General features: G+C 45.0%; 3 protein-coding genes and 1 long non-coding RNA gene across 10 annotated transcripts in view; 3 read left to right on the forward strand and 1 right to left on the reverse strand.

Moving 5' to 3' along the window:
* The window catches only part of LOC144149214 (uncharacterized), a 268987-nt gene that overhangs the window by 118217 nt on the left and 126125 nt on the right, over nt 1–24645 (forward strand). The gene's annotated exons all lie outside the window — the stretch shown is intronic.
* Nucleotides 1–24645, forward strand: part of LOC144149209 (uncharacterized) — a 273731-nt gene that overhangs the window by 48774 nt on the left and 200312 nt on the right. The window lies entirely within an intron of this gene.
* LOC144148706 (uncharacterized) lies at nt 806–5329 on the reverse strand. Its single transcript, XR_013318033.1, has 3 exons — nt 5113–5329; nt 4618–4707; nt 806–3672 (listed from the first exon to the last, which is right to left on the reverse strand). It is a non-coding gene; the product is annotated as an uncharacterized LOC144148706 (long non-coding RNA).
* The window catches only part of LOC144149212 (uncharacterized), a 112802-nt gene continuing 102437 nt past the window's right edge, over nt 14281–24645 (forward strand). For all 5 annotated transcript variants that reach the window (XR_013318233.1, XM_077680747.1, XM_077680748.1 and 2 more), the window contains exon 1: nt 14281–14436. The gene's annotated coding sequence lies outside the window, so the exon portion shown is untranslated. The remainder of the gene's footprint in view (nt 14437–24645) is intronic.

The following is a 24645-nucleotide window of genomic DNA, read 5'->3' on the forward strand; positions in this document are numbered from 1 at the left end:
ATACCATGGACACGGTCAGTTTGTCCTGAGCTGGTTCCTTTATTCTTAGAAACTTCAACATTTTCCCCCCTCCGTGGCCCTAATATTGCTGCTGCCGCACGAACCGATCAGACTTCGAGGATGTCTTCTTGACTATTTCTCTGGCATGGAATTATATCCGCGTTTAAGTTCCTTGCTTCTTCCCAGAATGATAAGAAAATAAAAAAATTCCGTGCAGAGCTGCGAGATTTTCTAAAAGCACGCGCGTGTACCGGGGAGAACAGTAATCGCAATATCAGTTTTACTTGTACAGTGTGCCACTTTCAAACTAAAAAAAAAACGTAGGATGAGATATTACCCTTTCAAGACAATTTCCATATATGGTCATTCCAAAATGCACATTTATTGACGATAGATGATCTAACCAAGTTGTTAGTTGGTGTTATTGCAAGTTGGTGTTATTGCAAGATGCTTGATAGCTATGACACTAGCCCTTTTTAGTAACCGATGTAGAGCAAGCATTATATTGCTTCCGACTTACAGGCTTCAACAGCAGATGTGAAGGCCAGTATTAAAATATGCAAAATTTTTAGAAAGTGGTGTTGTAAAAGAACCTGCAGTGTTGCATCCGAATCTTTATCATGTCCTCTTGTGATGACCTTTGAAATGTTCCTCGGAAAAAGGAATTATAACTTTTGAGGTATTCTAGTTCACTGTACTTTTCAGCTTGAGAGGTGCAACTTGAAATGGTTGCGAATGTTGACTACCTGGCAGCTGGTTCAACTGCATTACAAATACCAGATAAGAGACCAGGGGATAATGACGTGCGAGTGCTTGTGTATTATCCTCCATATTATTTCTATGTTCCTGCACTATTTTTTTAGTATAAAAGGAATATGCCTAAGGAAGGATACAGTATTTAGTTTTGTTTATTCCAAGTTTCACAGCTAAAGAAGATGACAGGTATCAGATGTGCCCAACACAAACATGTAGTGCATCCAGATGCTTGTTGAGACCTCTGCCACTGAAAAGTAAAAAAGAAATACCATTTTGTAAACTGGTCAAGCATTATACTTACTTCCTTAGGAGCCTCTAATTCAAAATTCAAGTGACCAAATAGCTTAAACAAAGTATACTATTATCGTGTTTGTTGCATGTACGTTTTTTAGTATGCGTATGGACACTGACGTTTCTATTGTATAATTTTATTTTATTTTCTTGTACGCCCGTGGCAGAATTCTGTTAGGTTGTTATTCATTTAATCTGCTCAGGTACCATACCCTTCAGTAATGCCTGAGGGGCCATAAGGGTATCTTGAATAAATATAGAACACCAAATACTTTGAAAAACGGCATCTACAAATTAATGTTCCTGTAGCAGTTAAAAAATTATAAAATAAATAATAAAACGGCACATTTTCACTAAAAACCCTCATAAAACTAAAAGCACGACCAACTCCAGCTTTCCTCAAAATTTTGTATACCAGTAGTCTCTGAACCGGGCAATAAAACTGTAAACATCTTGCATGCAATTTTGTTTGCACGTAAGTTGCACGCAACCCGTACTTGGGTGTCGGAGAAGCTGTCATGCAACGATGACTTACTTGCCTGTCTCTTTCTTTGATTTTGCCCCTTTGCAAACAAGTCACATCCTACAGTTGCCATGAGGTTGGCCGACCAGTTAACCCATAAAAAAGGAAGCTATTGCATAGTGCTTATTTCTAACACTATTTTAAAGTTCTTACTCTCACTGCTGTGACATCTAAGGCTGATTCAGCTGGAGAGCACCCCTATGTGGGCCGCAAGTTCTATAGTGGTCCAAAGTGGCAAATATTCGGCAAAACAAAACCATTTCCTGATGTAAGAATGATGCTCTGCCAGGTGGGTGGAAGGGGGGAGATTGCTTGACCTTTGCACGATAATGCATTAATCGCGACTGATTTCAGTTAGGTGCCCTCGACATTTCAGAGAAGTGCCGAGTAAAAACTGTTTTGAAGAACGACTTAGAAATACTCACGGCCAGAAATGGGCGGTCAGAACGTTACGGTCTCTCTTAACTCCAAGCTAAAAACAAGTCAGCTTGAAACAAGTAAAAATACCTTAAAGGAGTAGCATCGCTACTAAACGTTCATAGCATGATTAAGCTCTTCTTAAAGGAGTACTGACACGAAATGTCAAAGATGAGATAACTATGCAAAAAGATTCCTTTGTAGCTGCAGATTTTAGTAGCAACCATTCAGTATAACATATATTTTAAATCAATTTTAATCTTTGTGACACTGGCATAAGCAAGACACGTAGATTGCCTCGCCATGTAGTTCGCCCCAAACTGCCGACATTAGGGCTCCAGTGACTTAGCCAACACACTGGCTGCTGATGGTGCACGCTGCACTGCCTTGTGTACCATGTCACAGTTTTGGGATTGATATTGTGCGGCCCAGACGTGTACGACCAGCGGCCAGCCTGGGCGTGCTCGCTCACTCTAGCGCGCACGTCCAGTCTGACCATGATGCAATCAGAACAGTGACATCAAGAGTGCCATTCTCTCATGGCGGCCGCCTTGGTGTTCATTTTGTTGAAGCTGAAACTTACACGAATAAACAAGGCTCAAAATAATTATTTACCATGCGGTTAACCATCTAATGTTCCATTCTATGATTCCTGGGCTGGGAAAGGAAAAATGTAACACGAAATGTTCATACCAGTACTTTTTTACTTTTTTAAATATTTACATAGACACATGAACTGCATGCTAATGGCCCTTTCTGCCAGTTGTTGCCACCATCTGTCCACCATTCCTCAGCTGAGCATGAAAGAGTGGTGCAATAAAGTGTCAAGTTTAGATTTGACAAGTTTCCAAGCTTAGTCATTCACATTGAACTTTTTGTGATCTTTCTTGACAAAGATTTAACCAAAAACCACTCCTCACTGGCTTGGCTCATGTACAATGCTTTAAGCTTCATGCACATACTGTACTTGGTACAGTTTCATTTACCAAAGTGAAGCTTCCAGCCTCTCCCAGTATCTGTAGCCCACCCAAAATGTACAGCAGGAAAGCCAACTTTTTCTGATGATGACAATCGTGGTTGAAGTGAAAAAACAATGTAATGCTTGCCGTGATCTTAACTGAACCTAGGTCCTTCATGTTATGAAGCTGGCGTCTATCCCATTGCGCCATTCCACCACAGTCGGAGTAATTTGGATTTGCATGGACGTGAAAAATTACACAGAAAATGCACACCTTTATTTAACGACAATGGTTGTAAGCTACGGATGGATTGCCTGCATCAGTAAAGCTCTAGAGAGCACAACTGCAGTGCAGCAGACCGTCCCGATAAGAAACAGATGCTCAGTACTGGGCTGGTTAATTTGGTGTTGAACTTGATTTTGGAAAGCTTCACGTCCCCCGCTTTTGTCGTTTCAACAGAGGGGAAGTCGATTTTTTATGAAGTCTTCCATCAGTAACTAGGTCACAGCTACATATTTGGTTGTCATACTACCAGGGTGGTGTGCGAGCAGATGCAGTCTGTCTGCTGCTAATTTCGAGTGTACCCCAAAAAGAGCCACTTCTGGAGGCATTCACCTGCTTTCCATGGGTACCCAGAAAGGATGTAGAACAAGGCTTGCCCTCCAGGCCCTGCGCGAACATCGTAGGGGCCAGGTCCAAGCGCTTTTATTTCCACTGGAAATCCGCCTATGCAGATGCCGCAGGAACAGGATTGAATGCTGTGTCAGCACAACTGAAAGTTGGATACGCTAATAATACATCTTTGAAAAACAAAATGCATAAAAGATGGCGACATGGAATAAGACCACACAGGACACCCCCCTACAAGAAAACGAACACACAGCGGATCGTCCTGTGTGTTGTTTTCTGCAAAAGCAAAAGTGGGCAATCTCTGCCGCATCGTTAATAAGAAGGATTGTCGGAGGAAAGGGAGGAACGAGTGCGGTGTTAACCATGCGCAGCGTTTAGTTCGTTGTACGATTGTCATGGTTTACAGAATTCCGTTGCCATGTAAATCGGTGTATGTGGGCCAGACAGGACGCTGTTTAAGTGTCCATCGCAGAGAGCATTTGTTTACGATAACGAATTCAACAGGTGAAAATCTTCGTGCGCATTATAAAAATGTGGGTGTCACCCTTTGTTTGACGAGACTGTGGTGTTTGTTGTACAGGCATAATGATCAGATTGTTAGGAAACTGGTTGAGGTCTTCTTTCTCGATGAACATAGTAACAAGTGTATCAGAAAACTTTCTATCACTCTACATGGGCAGGAGCACCCGCTAATCTTGTATTTTTCAATCAAGCTACAATTGTCAGTAAGTGCTTGTGTGTGCCCCTCCTGCCTGTACACGTTATTTGTACACTTTCAAACTTTCAATGGCTTTATGCCTTGCTACGTACTATTTGTCCCGTACGCAGCTTCTCTCCTTTCTCTCTCCCTCTTCCGTCTTTTTTGGCTCACGGTTACACGCTTTTTTTTTCTTTGGCCACGATATCCTTGCGTTCTCTGTACAGAAGCGAAGTTTCCCATTCATCTCCCGCAACGCACTTAACTGCCCGAAGAGCTGGAACTATGATTCGTGCACACGACATACTCGTGAGAGTAACGCTATCAAACACATGCATACTTACATTCGAGGCACTGCCCCTCACACATCCAGGACTGCGCTTCGGAGAGTACACGCCGCCGGTTCGATCAAACTAGAGCAATGTTATGGGCTCCTACACAAAAGGAACAATGAAACGCTTGAAACTGTGGCCGGAGTGCGTGGGGACTTAGCATCGTAATTTGAATTTAGCGTGCACTGCATACTTGGACGAGAAACAGGGACTGGAAAAAGACAAACCACAGGCACGTTGGCTACACGAAGCAGGTGTTTGTTTGCGCGGCAACGTCTGGTTTGTCTTTTTCCATTGTCTCTGCTCCTCGTCCAAGTATGCAGCGCACGCTAAATTTGGTTTCAAGATTGTACAAATATTGTTAACGTCACAATATTATGGGGAACGAGAATGACAGCTAGGAGGCCGAGGCGGCCACGCAAACAAGAATTCACACACCTTTAGGTACATAGTACGGTGGTGTAAACACAAAAACTACAACAAACCTAAATTAACGATGTTACTGACCTTGCTGGGAAAATGAGAGAGATGCCCTCTTTTCTGCTCGTCCGTGTATGTGACAGCAAACGCCGGACACCGGCATGGCTCATCTACGCTGAGCTCGGGCTGCAACTCTCTGGATATGTCGCAGTAGGTAAGTAAAACTTCTAGTCGCATAGGGATATCGCACCAATACTAGCATTCACGGTATATTCACGCATATGCAGCTTCGTTTGGTAGCAATCAACACCCGTAATGACAGCGCAAATTGTCCACTCGGGGTGGACACAGAAATATGCTGCGCCTACTTCGGCGTTGTCCATAGGCACTCAAAAACAAGTCAACTGACGTCACGTTTTGATCACGTGGCCCAAGGATTTCTTTCCTCCTTCTAGCCGCTCCACTATAGGGGTATCTTGTATAAATAATTAAATAAAAACATAACACCCAAATACATGGTCAACTGCGCCTACAAATTACATTGTAGCAGTTTAAAAATTTATGAAATAAATAATAAAATGTCACATTTTCACAAAAACCCCTAATACAAACACTGCGAACTTCAGCTTTCCTCAAAGTTTTGTATACCAGTCTCCTTAAACCAGGCACTAAAACTGCGAATATCTCGCTTACAATTTTGTTTGCACGTAAATTCCAGGCAGCCCAGCTTGGGCTGCCTTTTCTGGACCTTGAAATACCATTAAACTGGTTTATGGCCTCAAACCATTAATTAAATTACAAACAGAGGGTTACGACAATAAATGAGAGTCTTTCATTTTTTTTCCTGAACAAACCACTTCTGCGCTTGCACTCCAACTTTACACGAAGGCGCATTATGTGGACTACTTTGCTTGACGCAAAGAATGGCAGTGGTGCTCACCAGCTTATTTTTGCCTTTGGGAAACCGGGAACATTTTAAACGGCCATGGCTAACCAGTGTAATACCCATACGCAAAACGTTTGGTTTTCTATATAAGCAGGTAAGTCGTGTTTTTCTATTGTCGTGTTCTCTTTCCTTTCTAGCCTGTGGGCAGCTGAAACGCCACGAAGTGTAAGATGAGCAGAATGTAACTCATTCATTCCCAGCACTAAGAACTACACTGAACTTTTCCATGTTTCAAAACTCTTTGCACTTCAAAGGTTGCTATGCTTAAAAAGAGAGGAAGAGGAAGTAAAGCTTTTGGTATGCAAAAGCGACATATAGCACAGGAGCACATTTCAGTATATCTGACCTGGAGGGACCTCATGGTTTTACGGTAAAATATATACTCCTAAAGGGACACTAAAGTGTAAAAGCATGGGGGCCAACATCAGTACTTACAGTGTCGTGAATACAAATAATGTGCCACTCCCAGCAGCAGTTCTTATTAGTGCATCAAAATTCCCAAAGCGGCGTGAAAACAGGCATGACCCCCCCCCCCCCCTACATGTTCCTGCACTACCACCTGTGACATCACCAACTGCGAATGGCGGCACTATATTGGGGGAACTTGTCGAAGCGTTCTTCTGAAGCAAACACTGATGCAGGGATATTTACGTGTAGAACGAATGCGTTCGAGACGTTTTCCTGGTCATGCGCTTTTTAAAAGACGCAAACCTCAGCTAGCAAACCAAATACGATGCCTCATCCCAGGCTTTGTTGCAGTGTCGATTTCATCGGAATGTTTTGCCTAGAAGCACAGCCAGAAAAATGCATGCATGTGGGTGCACAAGAGACTGCACTGTACCTAGTGACCGTTAGCGCATACATATAAAACAGCCAGTGGCAAGAGGGGATTATTAGCACTATCAACGTGAAACAGGACGGCTGTCACATGCTTTGATCAATGGGGCATGCATGTTCAGCAGCTTCTCCTAGGTGGTATGTAGTAGCACCTGCGGGCGTTATGGGGAAGCTTTGCCAGTGTCGTCATGCCCTCCAGCAAAGAGATTGGGCTTAGAGGCCTATTTTGCTGTAGGCCGCCACACCAAAGGAGTATTAGATAGACCACTTCTGACAGACTGTGATGATATATAGTGAAAGAGAATCAGAACAAGTTTTCAGGAAGACGGTGACAACGGAATAAAGTCAGTCTTGGTTTGCTCTGGAATTGTGTATGCGCCCTGAAATATTGCAACTAAAATGAAAGAGAAACAGCCAGTTCGAAGAACTAAAAAATGGCTTCGAAAAATTGCGGCTTTTCCGGCGTGCCAATTGGCATGCCGGAAAAGCTATAAACGTTAACCCGCTATAAACGTTAACGTGTATAGCTGATTCGGCACTGCAAGCTGGTCCAGAGTAACACATGCATGTACACCTCACTTTTAAGAGAGTGTCTTGTGTGCAAATTCACTGTACAGCTGACCAATTGCAAAGCGTGCGTGTAGCAAGTTTCTCACAAAGCCTTCGATATGATGACTATTGCGTTCTCATGACCATCTTCCTAAATGCGCTTTCAGAAGTGAGCATCTTGAAGCAGTTCTGCTCTCACCATGTGAATTGCAAGACGGGTGAAAACAATGGCTACGGTGGCTGTCCTGGCTTAAGCGGTAGCCAATGACGAAAGAAAAGCGATGGGTCAAATTAGATTTCAACACAGGGCCAACACATTTAGCAACGGAAGCGCAACCACCAGCGCCAACCCTGCTTGATGGGGGCAATGGTCTAAGCAGTAGTAAATAATTGAAGGACACTGGCGAGCCAGTTATCATTCCGCCTGAAGAAAGCGTAGTGAGTTCCAGCTGCCATTTTGTCAGCACGGAAACATAGAAAAAAAACGGAAGCAACACTGTTGTCTGCACTATCACAGAAAAAGGAACACTGAAGTGAATTCGTCAAGCTCCCGTTTTTGCTTGCACTGTGTAGACTGGCTCAAATTAACACACTATTCATCGTTTATCCGGTTGACAAATCGGTAATTATTTTACAAAGCGCGAAAGAAGAAAAACTACTATGCGCGGTTTGCGGCGGCCGCACCAACTAAAGGCTGTGACGTCAGGAGGGGGGGCACCTTGATTGGACGATGCCCAATGTTAGTAATCAAAAGTTTCGGTTTCGGTTCTGTAAAACAACATGCTTTATATCTGATGGCCTTGTTGGATGGGCATTCTCGATTTCTCAATTATCGCCGTACCGCGCTTCTGCCATGTTGTCGGCTGCCAAATGTCGAAGATAAACCTCCCAGGGCGGCTTGGAATCGTAGAAATCACTAGACGAGGCCTACGCAGTGGATGAACGCCCTCTGCGTCACCGCAGACTCTCAAATGACATGCGCTTTTCCCGCATATTCGGAGGTTGCCTCACTCATGTCTGTTCGTAAAAAGCTAGTTCGCACCAGGCCAAGGGTGTGCTGATTCAGGCCTGGGCCCACTGCCCGCAAGCAGTCGGTGCTTGTGGCAACAGCACGCCAACGAGAACTCGCTAGCGCGTCATTGTCAGTATGCGCGCGTTCTGCGATCTCGCTCGTGGAGCAGTGAACGCTACGGCCCAAAAATGGTGAACTCAGTTCAGAAAAGATCGGCCGCATATTGAAAAATCAACTTACAAAAAAAAAAATACTTGTACCCTCGGGGATTCGCACTTGCGACTTTCAAAACTTATCCCAGCGCCTCAGACCGCTAGGCCACGAGCCGGCGCTGGCCGGTTTGGATATATAAGGTTTATAATGTATGACCAGTTTACACTTTTATTTATTTTAAGCATTTTAAGTACTTTATGTGACTATTTGTTGTATATCACTCCTGCAGTAAGTGTCCCCCAAACTTCCACAATATCTCACGTCTAGCAATTGCATTTCTTTGACGGAAAAGCATTCGCAGATGTGCGGTCGTGCTGCTGACCGCTGTGCTTGTTTACCCAGCGCAAAAAGTGCTTCCTGCTCCCTAGTTTTGCGCTCTACGGTAACAGTTTCAGGTGATTTTATTTTCTTAGTACCTATATTGACTTCGCTGACTCTTCTCCCGCCTTCAATTGGCCTTAGATTTTCCTACTAGCGTAAAGTCCGCGAAGCGTCGCATGTGCACTTGTGCAGCGCTTGTGTGGAGCGACCAGGACTCTGAGTTTGACACAGTGTACAAACGAACAAAGTAAGGAAAGGCACATTCTTTCATTCACAAAGGTGTTGTGGCTTAGTTTCAATTGAGCGAGCGAATAGCGATGACCCGTCGGCGGCCGGCGGACGAAACGCTGGGCCGACTGACTCGATCGGTAGGTCGGCTGGTCGGCCAACCGTGCAGTAGCGCAGCCATTTTCCAGCTCATCTCCTGCTGACGTCACACGAAAACGCCACAGAAAATGGGCGAGCGTAAAGAGAGGAGGACAGCATTTTCGAATTGATTTTTCTACTAAATAAATTCGCGTAAACGCGGCCAGAGTGGTCGAAACAATGCCTACGGACTCCGAACTACAATTTGCGCTAGTAATCCCGCAATGTTTACAAATCACTTCAGCCGATCACATGTGGAGTGAACGGTAGATCCACGCATGAGAAACAGCCGTTTCAAATACGCGGTGATTTGCGAACGGTTGAGGCATTTAGATATCTACAGCGAGGGGCAACACCTGACAATTAAAGGTTGACTTTACAACTTTTGCAGCGACGGTCGATCACAGGGTGAACGGCATATATCCACGCGTGAGAAACAGCCGTTTCATATACGCGGCCATTTGCGAAGGGTTGCGGCACTTTACAGCGGCGGGCAACACCCGAGAACTCTACATCCCCCACAGGCACACTTGAAGAGTGAAGCATGAAGAGTGAAGCACGGTTGAAGCGCGGTTGAAGCATGAGGAGAGGACACGGTGGAGCGCACACTGCGTATTCAAACAATTTCCCGCGTCCCGTAACTGTAAAAGAAGCAGGCAACACCTGAGAACGCGAAATCCAACACAGGCACGGTTGAAGCACTCGTATACCTTCGTTAAAATTTGAAAGATTAGGCGTTCTGTTCAATCTACAGCGCTGCCGTCGCAGAAAGCCAAATACAACACGCCAATCGAAACACCTGTCGCTTCACGTAAGCGCATGAGCAGAAGCTAGCGCCGAGCGCACACTTCTCCGGCGGTATTGAACACAGGCAGGGAGCGGTCCCAGAGTGCGGGGAGTGTGTACAACGGCGGAAGAGCCATGCTCCCTTCGCCTTTTCTCTCGTACTCCTCCTCCTCCGCCTTTCGGGCGCGGGCGTCCGGGCAATTTATATTTCGCGCCCAAAGTACCACTGTGCCGAAAATGCTCTCCCACTGAGCAACGTGGCCCTGCCGTGTGAGAGGGCGCGTAGCACCGGCTCCAACGGAACAAACGCCGGCATGCAAGATAAGATTAGATGCATCGTGGGTCACGTTCTAAGGCCGACTCGTGCGGCTTGCGAAAGGGAAACAGCGTGGGAGCTGCGTCAACGGAGGTACAGGAAGGTGGGCTTGCGAAGGCCGGCTGCATGACGTCATGATGTCTCCTATTGCCCTTGCCCTTGCGTTGCGCGGCGGTGCCCAGCGGAACCCATCACTTCCCAGACATAAAAAAAAAAACCCATTTGGCCCGATTAAGCTATCACAACGCTCGATCTGGGTGACGTATGACGGACGCACACGCTTGCACTTTGCTCTGGGCATCCTCGAATTACGAGTTCTGGACGGTTAGCGGGCAGTCCGACGACTGCGCTCGAATCAGAAGTCATATAGAAATACATGAGAAAAATGAGTGCCGGATAGCGTCTCCCGCTCCGCGAACGACCCAGGACTGATAATCGAGAAGGCCTTCTTTTGTGTGTGTGTGTGTGTGTGTGTGTGTGTGTGTGTGTGTGTGTGTGTGTGTGTGTGTGTGTGTGTGTGTGTGTGTGTGTGTGTGTGTGTGTGTGTGTGTGTGTGTGTGTGTGTGTGTGTGTGTGTGTGTGTGTGTGTGTGTGTGTGTGTGTGTGTGTGTGTGTGTGTGTGTGTGTGTGTGTGTGTGTGTGTGTGTGTGTGTGTGTGTGTGTGTGTGTGTGTGTGTGTGTGTGTGTGTGTGTGTGTGTGTGTGTGTGTGTGTGTGTGTGTGTGTGTGTGTGTGTGTGTGTGTGTGTGTGTGTGTGTGTGTGTGTGTGTGTGTGTGTGTGTGTGTGTGTGTGTGTGTGTGTGTGTGTGTGTGTGTGTGTGTGTGTGTGTGTGTGTGTGTGTGTGTGTGTGTGTGTGTGTGTGTGTGTGTGTGTGTGTGTGTGTGTGTGTGTGTGTGTGTGTGTGTGTGTGTGTGTGTGTGTGTGTGTGTGTGTGTGTGTGTGTGTGTGTGTGTGTGTGTGTGTGTGTGTGTGTGTGTGTGTGTGTGTGTGTGTGTGTGTGTGTGTGTGTGTGTGTGTGTGTGTGTGTGTGTGTGTGTGTGTGTGTGTGTGTGTGTGTGTGTGTGTGTGTGTGTGTGTGTGTGTGTGTGTGTGTGTGTGTGTGTGTGTGTGTGTGTGTGTGTGTGTGTGTGTGTGTGTGTGTGTGTGTGTGTGTGTGTGTGTGTGTGTGTGTGTGTGTGTGTGTGTGTGTGTGTGTGTGTGTGTGTGTGTGTGTGTGTGTGTGTGTGTGTGTGTGTGTGTGTGTGTGTGTGTGTGTGTGTGTGTGTGTGTGTGTGTGTGTGTGTGTGTGTGTGTGTGTGTGTGTGTGTGTGTGTGTGTGTGTGTGTGTGTGTGTGTGTGTGTGTGTGTGTGTGTGTGTGTGTGTGTGTGTGTGTGTGTGTGTGTGTGTGTGTGTGTGTGTGTGTGTGTGTGTGTGTGTGTGTGTGTGTGTGTGTGTGTGTGTGTGTGTGTGTGTGTGTGTGTGTGTGTGTGTGTGTGTGTGTGTGTGTGTGTGTGTGTGTGTGTGTGTGTGTGTGTGTGTGTGTGTGTGTGTGTGTGTGTGTGTGTGTGTGTGTGTGTGTGTGGCCGGCGTTCCAGCATAGCGCATGCTACGTATGGGCTGGTTTCGCGCGCATTCCGCCAAAAATGCCTGCTTGTTGCGCCGTCAACTGCACAAGCAGACCAGAGAAGTCGCCTGGGAAGACGTTCCACTTGGAAGTATTACAATATTCTGTACGATGTGCTTGATACGCAGCGAGCAAATGTCAAATCAATGTCGTTTTAATATAAGCGACCCCAAATCATCCACCGCCGGCGGCGGCGGCGTCCGCAGTGCTCCTCTATATTTAAAAAAGAAACAGCATCCGGCGCCAGGTTTCGATCCGAGGACTTTGCGGCCGCAGCGCGACGCTCTACCGACCAAGCCACGGACGCGACGCTGATATCAGTGTTAGTGACGCGCGTTATATCTTTAACGCATTCAAACTACGTCGTCAGCGGCGTGCGTTGGCGACTCAGCGGCGTTATAGCGGCTTGATAACTGCGTGGTGTACACGTGATACTACAAACCCGATGGAAGAGATGGAAGAGAAGGCGGCGAGGCGGTGGGCTGCGGGGGCCGAGCGCAAGCGCCGCAAGCGGGCCGACAACCGTGCATTCGCACTTTCACATTCTCCCCCTCGGGGAAATGCGGGGGAATTTTTTTTAAGCTGTGGCTCTTGTTACGCAGATTCCTTAGCTCTAAGCGGGATTTATACCTGCGTTGGGTGGCAAACTTAAGAAGGGACAAATGGGCTCCATCCCCAGGCAGCAGGCTCTGCAGTGACTGACAACTATTTTGACAGAACGGGCGCACGTACTCGGCTACAGCCTGACGCCGTGCCCACGTTGTGTTCTTTCCCGAAGCATCTGGAAAAGGTATATTTTATTTATTTATTTATTTATTTATTTATTTATTTATTTATTTATTTATTGAATACTGCCAGCCTGAGAGCCAGGCCTTGGGCAGGGTGGGATTACATGTTTACATTCACAAGGACGCAATAGTAATTGGGTACATACTAATACAACAGAAAAAATAACACGACACACATTGACAACATTCGTCAAAGAACAAAAGAAAACAAAGGAAAGCACAACAGAAAAAGCGCATACCTGCACAGAATTCTACGCGCATGACATTCAACGTACGACATGGCTCGGCAGTTTGGTAAAGCAGCCCTGAAAAAAAAGAATACTGTTCGGCCATCGCTGTTCGCTCGTTTGGCGTTCGTAAAACTTCCCCTGCAGTGAAACATGGTAAAGTAGCGCGCTAGTCCTGTGTGGTCTGTACTTTTGTCCCGTCCTTACCGCGCTACGTAACCATATGTTTCACAGTTCGAACCAACTAGCCCACATTTACGCATTGACAAGTATTCTTCCCCCGCAGTTGATGCCACGTTTATTAGACACTGAAATCGCCTGCATGGGCGCTACCTTCTTTCGTAGTATATTCGCAGAGTCGCTTTAAAAATGACGCCCTACAAATTAGCTCGGAGCACAATAAAATCTGCATGGAGCTGTGAAAAGCTGTGGTTGAGGAAGAATTGTTTTTCAAACTTACTCTGAAAACCATGTACTGTAAGCAATGAGACGTAATTCGAAAAACATCTCCATTACGTTACAAAGCGCGAGCTCTTAAATGTTAAGTACTCAATTTTTCGTTCAATTTTTGAAATGCTGCTATCTGCGCTGTATCTCAGTGGTGCTATGATAGCTGTCTAACATGCTAGTGGTATAATTCCCAAACACACATATGCTTGAATTCATAGTGTAAAGGGTTCCGATGTACTGACCTGCAAAGGTAAAAGAGGAGCAAGCTGCGCACAGTCATTTTCAGGTTTTTTTTTTATTTTTGTCGGCACGTAGCAAACCTCAAATCGGTTCTTCTTTTTCAGGCAGCTTCCTCCGTGTTGATATCGAACTCGCTTAGCTAGTTGATTTTCGGATAATCGAAGCCCTTTCACGGTTGTTAATTTATTGTTTTCAACTAATACAAGTCCCTTCACGACTGTTAATTTATTGTAAGACGTGCATCTTAACACGAATCATAAAGTCCACTCGCTAGCATAAATCCCGTTCGAGCTGCGTCGTCTCCTCTCTAACCAAGACCCAAGTGACATTTTCATTCTCCTTCGCAATTCTCCTTCATTCTCCTTCATATTAACGTCGCATGTTTCGGTATAGCATAAGTGGCGATCTGAATGCGATGTGTATAGCCAAAATGCAATAAAGTGAGAACAAAATGCCAAAATGCGCCAATGGGGACGCTTATCAGCGGTTGAGAAGCGTAGCAGACGCCCGACTTCCGGGACGAGCCCTTGAACTTCCGGTGGCCGTGCGCGCGCCCGGCCGCGACAGCGGAGAAGCGCCATCCAGCAACTAAGTGGAGATCAGTAGAACAAACTGATAAACTCGCCTGCGCCCTTGAGCGCGCTCAATGCCTCGGCGTACCCCTGTTCTGTGGGCGTACTCCGAGCTCCTCGAGGTGGCTGCCCTTATCCATGCTTTCTGCGGGGTAAGGCAAACTGCGTGAGACATTCATAACAGGTGGGAAATCCTATGTTCATTTGCAATAAGAAGTGTTGTCGCTTCAGGCGTTTACCGCGACAAGCGTTAGGGAACGAGCAATTTTGGTAACAGGCGTTTTTGTATGCTTCACATGTTCTCGCACGAGGGAGGTCTAGAGTTTCCGTTGTGAGCTGAATGATCTCGATGTTGTCTGTAGGTTAGGAAATTCGTACAGGATTGCGGCGTGTCTACAAATTTGAGAAAAACCAGAGACGTTAATTCAGCATCGTCTTATAGTTTAGGACTTGACGAGGTGGCGCGTAATGGCGGTCTTGCGCATTTCTCGCGTTGGCGAGCCGGTTGCCTGCGGCAACCCTTCAGGTGAGAATTTCGCTATTGATTTAAAATCGAATAGGCTCCATTTTAGCCGTATTTCTAGCAAAACTACCTTAAAATGCATATGCAGGAGAATTGTTTGGAGTACTCCATTTCGAACGTTCCTGTTTACGTTGTTGCATGTTTATGCTGGTCAACATATGAACAACGCTTCAGTGCAAGCTTTATTTATTTATTTATTTATTTATTTATTTTGCCCACATCGCTATCAAACACGCCGCTGTTTACTATACGCTGCTAATGAAGCCCCAACAAAAAGGGGAGCCTGAACCTAATCACACTTTTAAAGGTTTTTTTAAAGGGCACTAAATAGCGGCAAATAGGCTCGTAAGTCTGGACTTTCATAGCTATTTGGTAGATCGCGCTATTGATTAAATTGCCTGAATACTGGGACGACTGTTTTGCCAGCAGTTTTCAGGTCCATGATTTTATATTTTGGCGTTATTTATTGCCGACTCTCAGAGTTGTGCTTAAGTCTTGAGAGGCAAGCTCGGTGAACCTTTTCAAATTTAGGAACTGGATGCGTGATTTCGAAACCCGACAAACTAAACATGTTGCCACCGATGCCCCAAAGTTCTGCGTGTTCCCTAATTGCTTTCCGTAATCGCTGCGGCTCGGTTTTGCTGGCGGCAGTCTCTGATGCTTGAAGGCTCGCGTTATTTGAAATGTGCTGTTGAGCAGAAAGGGGGCTGCGGCTGCGTCAAGGGGTCTACGGCAGCTTTTTTCCACCGGTTCCTATTTCTGTATCTCTATTCATGGAACAGAAATAAAGTTTCATTATTATTATTATTATTATTATTATTATTATTATTATTATTATTACTTTCTTAGTAACACTGATTGGTCACCAATAGCTACCCTCAACGACGTTGATGAACAGACCGATTTCTTTACTGAAGTTGTTCACGATGGCTTGAGGAGCTTTGTTCCCCGAAAATTTGAAAAGAAAGGCAATTTTCCGCGTTGGTTTTCTGCTGAACTTAAACGAGCTTTGGGGAGGAAAAATCGAGCGCACAAGCAAGCTAAGAAAACGGGGCAGGAAAGGTGGCAGAATGAGTTTCGTCAACTCAGATCTCTTTGTAAATGTCTGGTTAGGCGCGATAGGTCGAATTACATTGCCGCGGTTGAGGCTGATGCAACACGCAATGCAAAAGCTTTCTGGGGCCACGTCCGTTCTCAAACATGTAAAAATTCACCTGGGAACATTAACCTAATCGATGAACGAGGAGAGAGCATATCGGACGTTGCCAATGCCTTTGCGCGACAATTCCGTTCCACTTATGGCAACAACAGTGCAGCTTGCCCCCCTCCACAATCTCTAGGTTACTGTAAAAACTCAGAAGGGTTGGTTTCGGAAAGTCTCGTTTTGAAAGCTCTGAAACAATTGAAATCGTCATTTTCATGCGGCCCTGACGGCATTCCTTCTGCCGTACTGAAAGCGTTTGGTGATATCCTAGTTCCAGTATTGACGTGTATATTTCAAACTTCTCTCAAGTCTGGCAAGTTCCCCGCTCGTTGGAAGAATGCAAGGGTTGTTCCTGTATTTAAGACAGGTTCTAAATTGGACCCCACGAACTACCGACCGATATCTATTCTATGTGCTGCTTCTAAATTGTTTGAGTCAATACTGCATAAACTACTCACATTCAGTATAAATACCACATTAATACCTGAACAGCATGGTTTTTTCGCGGGCCGATCGACCACTACCAATCTCGTCAACTTCATGCTGCATGCTTCGGAAGCTGTGCAAGGGAGAGGTCAACTTGATGTAGTCTACTTTGACTTAAGCAAGGCTTTTGATGTCGTCTGCCACGAGCTCTTAGCCAAAAAACTATCTGAGCTTGATATACAACCATCCCTGATATCTCTTATATGCAATTATCTATGTGATAGGTCATGTTTCGTGCATGTAAATGGACAGTCTTCTCTTTCCTATGAGGTCACCAGTGGTGTCCCTCAGGGCTCAGTGCTCGGGCCACTTCTCTTCTCAATCTTTATAAATGATGTCGCGACAATATTTAATGATTGTAATTTTCTTTTATATGCCGATGATGTAAAAATATTTAAATCTGTTTCCAACTCTGCCAGCTGTTCCGCTCTCCAGAGAGCAATCTCGTCCTTCTCGCATTGGTGCTCATGCAACAAACTCCTCATTAATACATCTAAAACTAAGGTAATGACATACACAAGAAAGACTGACAACATCTTGTTTCCCTATAACATCAACGGTGAATTACTCCCACGTGTGGTAGAGGTTAATGACCTAGGCGTCACTTTCGACAGTAAACTGAGCTTCTCTCCACATATTCAGGTAATTACTCGTAGAGCTCTTCGATCGCTTGGCGTTGTCTGTCGCGTGTCCAAGGAGTTCAAGGAGCCGCTTTCTCTTCTCAAGCTCTACACAACAATATGTCGTCCTCAGCTTGAATATGCATCTGTTGTCTGGAACAGCACGAGCAAAACAAACCGTAAGCTTGTAGAAAGGGTCCAAAATAAGTTCATATCTATATTCAACCATCGCTTTGGCGATAGTAGTAATTATAACCCTGGATCGCCCTCTTCATTGACGCTATCATGCTTAACTTCCAGGCGGAACAAGGCTGATATTCTCTTCCTCTTTAAAATTATGCATGGCATAGTGTCTTGTGGTGAGCTGCTACAACATGTCCGTCTTTATGTGCCGCAAAAGTGGACCAGGAAACATGATACCTTTTGCAACCCCAATTGTCTGCGTGTCTTGTGCCCTGTGTGCCGACTGCAATGCACGTACAATCGGTACTCGGATTACCTTGATATATTTAATGATTGCCCTACTCTGTTTCGCAAACATGTCTGTGAGTTTGTATTGGCGTAACTGCCAACTTTTCTTATTCTGCATTTGTCTTTTATCCTTGAGTTCATGCACTTAAATGACTTTCATTCCGTAACTTCAACATAAGCTATACTTCCGTTTTTTTTCCCCTTTGTATTTTGTATTTTATTTTGTATTTGAGAGATGTGTACATTTTGTTTCGTGTGTTTCTGTTTCCGTGCGCCAGCACTAAGGCCCCCCCGGCTGTTCCTGGGCACGCAAATAAATGATTGATTGATTGATTGATTATTATTATTATTATTATTATTATATTATTATTATTATTATTATTATTATTATTATTATTATTATTATTATTATTATTATTATTATTATTATTATTATTATTATTATTGGTGATATTTAACCAGTGTCTAAAAACTAACGTGTTTCCTCTCGCGTGGAAAATTTCTCGAGTGCGTCCTATTTTCAAGTCAGGCTCCAAATCGGATGCAACAAACTACAGAGCAATTTCTCTCCTTTGTGCTTGTTCCAAGCTGTTTGAGACAGCGCTGTACAAATTACTGTCAAGTTCTGTACAGAATCTTCTTGTAAGTAAACAGCACGGCTTTATATCAGGAAGGTCGACAACGACTAATCTCTCCTGCTTCATGGAGCAGGCCTCGGCAGCCATTTCTGAGAGGGGCCAGCTCGACGTTGTCTACTGTGATCTGAGCAAAGCATTTGACGTTGTTTGCCACACGCTGTTACTTAAAAAGCTTTTACAGGTAGGAATTGATACACCACTCGTGGCATTGTTGGGTAGTTATCTAGATAACCGGTTCAGTTTCGTTAGCGTTAACGGGCAGACGTCTGCTCTGTACAGATCAACAAGCGGTGTGCCTCAAGGCTCCGTGTTGGGGCCTCTCTTGTTCTCCATTTTTGTTAATGATGTGTCAGCCGCAATTAAGATGTCTTCTTTCCTTCTTTACGCTGACGACATTAAAATATTCAGACGGATTGAGTCCATTAATGACTGCATTGCCCTGGAGCAAGATATATCCTCATTTTCCAAGTGGTGCTCAGACAATAGATTAAATCTTAACTCTACAAAAACAAAGGTCATGTCTTATAGCAGGAAAACGAACCGCACTTTATTTTGCTACAGTATTAACGGCGGTTACTTGTCTAGAGTTGAAGAGATCAGAGACCTCGGCGTGCTTTTCGACAGTGCCTTAACTTTCTCACCTCATGTCACTCAACTTACTAGGCGGGCGCTACGCTCTCTTGGGGCTGTTTGCAGGTTTTCTCGAGAATTCCGGTTTCCTTCTTCATTCCTAAAACTATTCAGAACGCTTTGTATTCCGCAACTAGAATATGCTTCTGTCGTTTGGAATGGAACCTGTAGTTCCAACTGTCAACGTATAGAGCGTGTACAAACCAAATTTTCATCAATATTTAGGCACCGTTTTCCTTCGGAGCCTATCCCTATAACGGTTTCTCTAAGTTCCCGGCGGACCCACTCAGACCTTCTTTTCATGTACAAATTGCTTCATGGTATTATTTTATGCCCGGAACTACTTGAATCAATCAGTTTTCGCGTTCCACAAAAAGCTACAAGGCTCGCCCACCCTTTTAAAGCAGCTGGAGCTCTCAGCACACGTTCTCCTCTTCAAAGGATGCAGCATCTGCATAATGTTCACTCCGAGAAGCTCGATATCTTTCAGCGTCCTCTTCGGGAGTTTTTGGCCGGGTTGTCAGCTCTGACACACTAGGTTCATCTTGGCAGTGCTCTTTTTCTTCACTTATCGTCCTGACGTGTGCATTGACTTCACCGAGCTTGTTCTTGTTCCTGTTATTCGTGTATTGTGCTGATACTGCGACTGTAATTATCGTAGAATTTTTCTTTTTCTGCCACTTTTATCATTAAAAGTTGCCATATTCACTTCATGCGTCCATTTGAAACTGAAAATGTACGCTTCCCGAATCTTGTAAAAACTTTCTTCTTTTCACTCACCCTTACGTATAGTTACGCTTATTGTAAGATGTCTTCTTGCAATTGACCAGACATTACAGTTTCTATTGATTGTGTAATGTTGCCTAAAATTACAATATGGTATTTTTATTCTTCTTTGAAGTTGTAGCTTCTTCATATTTTTTGCTCGCTCACTGTTCTTTTGCCAGCTGTTGATGCATTTCATTGCTGTCTTATACCTTTTCTGTGCGCCAGCATGACTTGATTGTGTAAAGTCGGTTGGATTGCACTATTTTATTACTAATCTTCTTTGCCGTTTTTTGTAAGTCTTTCTGTCTTTTTTTCTCATTTTTTTTTTGCTCACTGAGTGTTTATTAGCAAATTGTTGATGTACTACAGTGCTGCATTTTCCCCTCTGAGTGCTCCAGCACGAAGGCCTCGGCTGTTCCTGGGCACTATAATAATAAACATTGATTGATTGATTGATTGATTGATTGATTATTATTATTTGCTCCACATTATCAGGAGCAGTTTGCGGGCAACTGAGGGATGATGTCCCACTTATTAATTCCTAGAAAAACAGGCGCAACGTTGCAACTTGTAAAAGGCGAAGGGACTTCAGCCTTCACTCAATGATCTGAAGAGTGCACATTGAAGCTATGTAGGTAATGTGAGTGAGTAAGGGAATACACTTTATTTAGACGAGCTTGAGGCGCTGATGGCTGGGCGCCCGCCTGGTAGGGGGCCTCCTCTAGTCCGGGGAGCCATGGTCCGCGCTGGCTGCCCTAGCCCTCTCCACCAGGCTACGCTGGACTGAGAGGTCGGAGCTGGCCAGCTGGCCCGCCCACTGCTCGTACGTTGGGTGAGGATTTGGGGTAAGGGATGGGGCTTTCCGACACTCCCATACCATGTGGTACAGGGTGCTGGCTTGGGGACAAATTACTCGTAGAGTAATAGAGGGTGGGGCACATGGCATGGAGGATAATGGGGTGAGGATAGGAATTTGCTTGAAGTCTGCGAAAGGCAGTCGCTTCTGCTCTGGAACTTATTTTTACGATAACCACTTGAGCATACAATTTACAATAACTAGTCAGCAATGTTTCTTTTTTGTTTTTTTTGCTTCATCTGAGCTACCCAAGTTGCATATGCTTGAGATACCTAGTGGAACAATTAAATGTGTATTTTTTATGCAAACTCAACCCGTAAGTCTTCGAAGTGGTACTGATACCAAAGTGCGGTTTCAAACAACATATATTTGCTATGGTTTAGAACGATTCCTCTCCACCCAAATGTCCCAGACGCTGCTCTTGACCATCTACGATTTTACTATAAAAATAGTCTATAGTCTATCCCTATAGTCTATCCCTATAGTGTATCCCTTCATCACACTATTCGTTCTCGTAACCGATTTCTAGAGGGATAAAGTGGTTTGTCTTTGACCGCAATTTTAACATTGGTGCTGTGACAACAACCTACATAGCAAAAAAATGCAATAAAATAATTTATGGAGCCTGGTGAAAACATTTCAGTTGGTAGAGAAAAACCGCGCCTGCTTTGCTACAATGCATTAACACAAGCTCCTGTGTTTAGTAGTTGGCTTTGTGGCGAAGAAAAGTGGCGTTTCTGCGCCGAATTTAGACATTTTAACAGTTGCAACTTTTTCAGGGGCAATGAATCTGCATGACGGGTTTATATGGTTGATGGCCAGTGGAGGAAAATATATTAGAGTTGGGAAGCCATAGTTCTAGGGTGGTAAATATAAGATTGCAAATTTTGCCTAATTTCTCCTGTTCAGCCGCTATAACCCCTGTGTGCGGCGGTCCATGTAAAAACACAGGCATGGGCTCGTTTGAAATAGTGTACAAAAGGAATTCATTTCTGGTGCTTCAATGGGAGCACTTTTCGTTTTAAGCTAGAAAATATTTGTTATGTTGCAAATTGTTCAAGGTTAAAGGGTCTCATCACTGCAGCAGCAGCAGCAGCGCCAGCAGCAGCGCCAGCCTACTCAGGTAGAGAGAGAGAGAGAGAGAGAGAGAGAGAGAGAGAGAGAGAGAGAGAGAGAGAGAGAGAGAGTAAATGTTTATTGAAAAGGAGAAGAGGTCGGCCTGAAAAATTGATTATGGGCCTGCTACTTCTCTCTAGGGGGAGGGTACTGGGGACAGAAAGGGAAAGGAATGAATATGGGAGGCATGGGAAATGACAGTGAAAGCGACAAATTAACTGTGTACAAGCAGTAAAACCAATAAACGTCTCACATACAACGGGGCGCTGAATCAGATGACTACAGTTCACTTTTGAGCACATGACCATCGTCCATGAGAAAAAAAAACTACTCAAACGTTATTTCGCAGTCTGTTCAATTTTGTCGGAACCTAGAGCCGAGAATCCAGAGAGGAGTAACCAAGAAATGTAAGCAGGGCTTTAACGGCTAGGCTTTGTTTCCTGTAGTCAGCCCACGCAGCCTGCTCAGGTACGCTGCAGCACAAAGGCCTCTCCCATTAACCTCCAACCTGCGCTACTCGAGTCCAGAGTTTACCACCCAAATTTCCTCATTTGATCCCTCGGCGGGATTATTGGCCTTCCCCTCCTTCTAGACCCACCCGTTGGTATCCACTCTGTTACCCTAATTGTCCGCCGGTTGTCGGTTCGTCTCACCACATGGCCGGCCCAAGTCCATTTCTTTTTCTTTATTTCAACTATGATATTGTGAACTCTAGTTTGTTCTCTGATCCAGGTAGCTCATGTCCTGTCCGTGAATGTTATTCCTAACATTACTCGTTCCATGGTCCGTTGAGCCAACTTGTAAGTTCGCTGTCTAGTTGTTAGTACGCGCCAAGTTTCAGCTTCGTACGCATGTCATCACCGGCAGTATGCACTGGTCGTAGATTTTTCTTCTGAGTGACAGTGGTAGCTTACTTTTCATTATTGGGGAGTACTTTCCGAGTGCTCCCCAGCCCATACGTATTCTTCGCTGTATTTCTCTCTCGTGGTTGGGGTCAGCACTGACCACCTGTCCGAGGTAATTGTATTCTTTTACTTCTTTTAATGATGATGATCGTTAGATGTTTATGGCGCAAGGCCAACTGGGGCAAAGAGCGCCAAAACAATAGTCGATGATAGGGGTGAAACCTTAAATACTAAGTAAAATCAGCAAAAACAAAAGTAAAGTCACAAAACGACAATGAGCATGGCTGGTGTATAGGGCCAGATTTCATGATGCGTGATAGGAAATGAGGTTTAAAAACTTGACGTTCGACAAATACTCAAACACACGTTTCACGGATACAATGGCATCATCACCTAGGAAAAACGATGGATGTAGGGGAATATGTTGTCTGTAGAGTTCTCTGAAGTGTTTGTGTCGTGTTGTGTGAAGTGCCTTGCATGTGATTAGTATGTGCACTACGGATAGGGCCTCTCCGCACCTGCTGCACTGGGGTCTAGAAGATCCCGTCAGCAGATACGAGTGATTTGCATGGGTGTGCCCTATCCACAGCCTACCCAAGGGAACTTCTGTGTGTCTGTTGCGTGTGTCAGTGGTGTATGGTCCCAAGCGTGGTTTTATAGCGTGTAACTTGTTGTCTGTCTGTTCACTCCAGTGTGTTTGCCATGTTCTACGCAAGTGTGGTCTTATGTGTGGCTTGAGGTCTGTATATGGTACGGTTGTTATGTCTACAGTGTTCCTGAGTGCAGCAGCAGCTGTCCTCTCGTCTGCCAACTCGTTTCCAGCGATCCCAGCGTGTCCTGGGACCCAGCAGAGGAGCAGCTGATGCTTCTGCGCATACGCAGACATGATAGTGTTAAATACAAGATTAACTATGTGGTTTTTGGGGGGTGTATGCGAGGACAGTGCGCGAACAACACTCAAGGAATCTGTGTAGATGATAGACTTCGGAATATTATTTTCAAGTATGTGTCGTACAATCAGTAAAATTCCATATGCTTCTGCTGAAAAAATAGTTGTGTGGACGCTCATGGTTCTGGCTGCACTGAAATCCGGACCATGAGCAGCGCAGGAGACCATGGTGGAGGTTTTAGACGCGTCACTGAAAAATTCTGCAAGTGGGTATTTAAACTGCAGAGACAGAAAGTGCTGCAGTATTGCAGCTCGCGGTACCCGATTTTTGTCAAGTTTCATAGAAGAAAGGTCGCACGACACAGGACGAACTTGCCAAGGCGGTAAACTGTCTGAAAAGGATGACCTGTACACATCTAAAAACGAAGCACTGAGATCCGAGGCTCGCTCTTTCACTCTAAGTGAAAAGGGCAGAGGAACGGATGGGCGATTTACAAAGAGCAGACATGTGGATGTGTCGTTAAAGACAGGATAAAAAGGATGATTATTCAGCTATGAAATTTTAAAAGCATAAAGCAAGTCCATGTATGTTCGTTGGTTCTCAAGGCTCCACTTATTACACTCAACATAAAGACTCTCAGCAGGGCTAGTGCGAAAAGCACCCGACGAAAGACGAAGGCCTAGGTGTAGAACTGGGTCAAGAATTCGCAAGGCTGTCTTAGTCGCCGACCCATACACCACACTGCCATAGTCCAAACGAGACCCAACCAAAGCAGTATACAAGCGAAGCAAGAGTTCTTTGTCGGAGCCATAGGATTGGTGGGAGAGAACCTTAAGTATATTCATTGTTTTGAGACATTTATTTTTAAGTTCCTTGATGTGGGGAATGAATGTGAGTTTGTGATCAAACACCACACCTAAGAACTTGTGCTCCTTGTTCACAGGAAGCGACACGCCATTAAGAGTAATGTCTGGGTCTGGATGGACCCCGCGCTTCCTGGAGAACACAACGCAGGAGCTTTTTGCAGGATTCAGTTTAAACCCATTCTTGTCTGCCCAGCCGGCAAGCTTCTTGACACCAAGCTGGATTTGACGTTCGCATATTGACATATTACATGATTTGAAAGATATTTGCACGTCGTCTACATACATAGAATAAGAGATTGTTGGTGGCAGTGCCTTTCCAAGAGAGTTCATCTTTACTATGAAGAGAGTGCAACTCAACACGCCACCTTGCGGCACGCCATTTTCTTGGACGTGAACCTTTGAAAGTGCACAACCAACTCT

This window comes from Haemaphysalis longicornis, unplaced genomic scaffold, assembly GCF_048455015.1.
Source record: "Haemaphysalis longicornis isolate Haplotype H1 unplaced genomic scaffold, Haemaphysalis longicornis Haplotype H1 scaffold_8, whole genome shotgun sequence".
Taxonomy (NCBI): Eukaryota; Metazoa; Arthropoda; class Arachnida; order Ixodida; family Ixodidae; genus Haemaphysalis; species Haemaphysalis longicornis.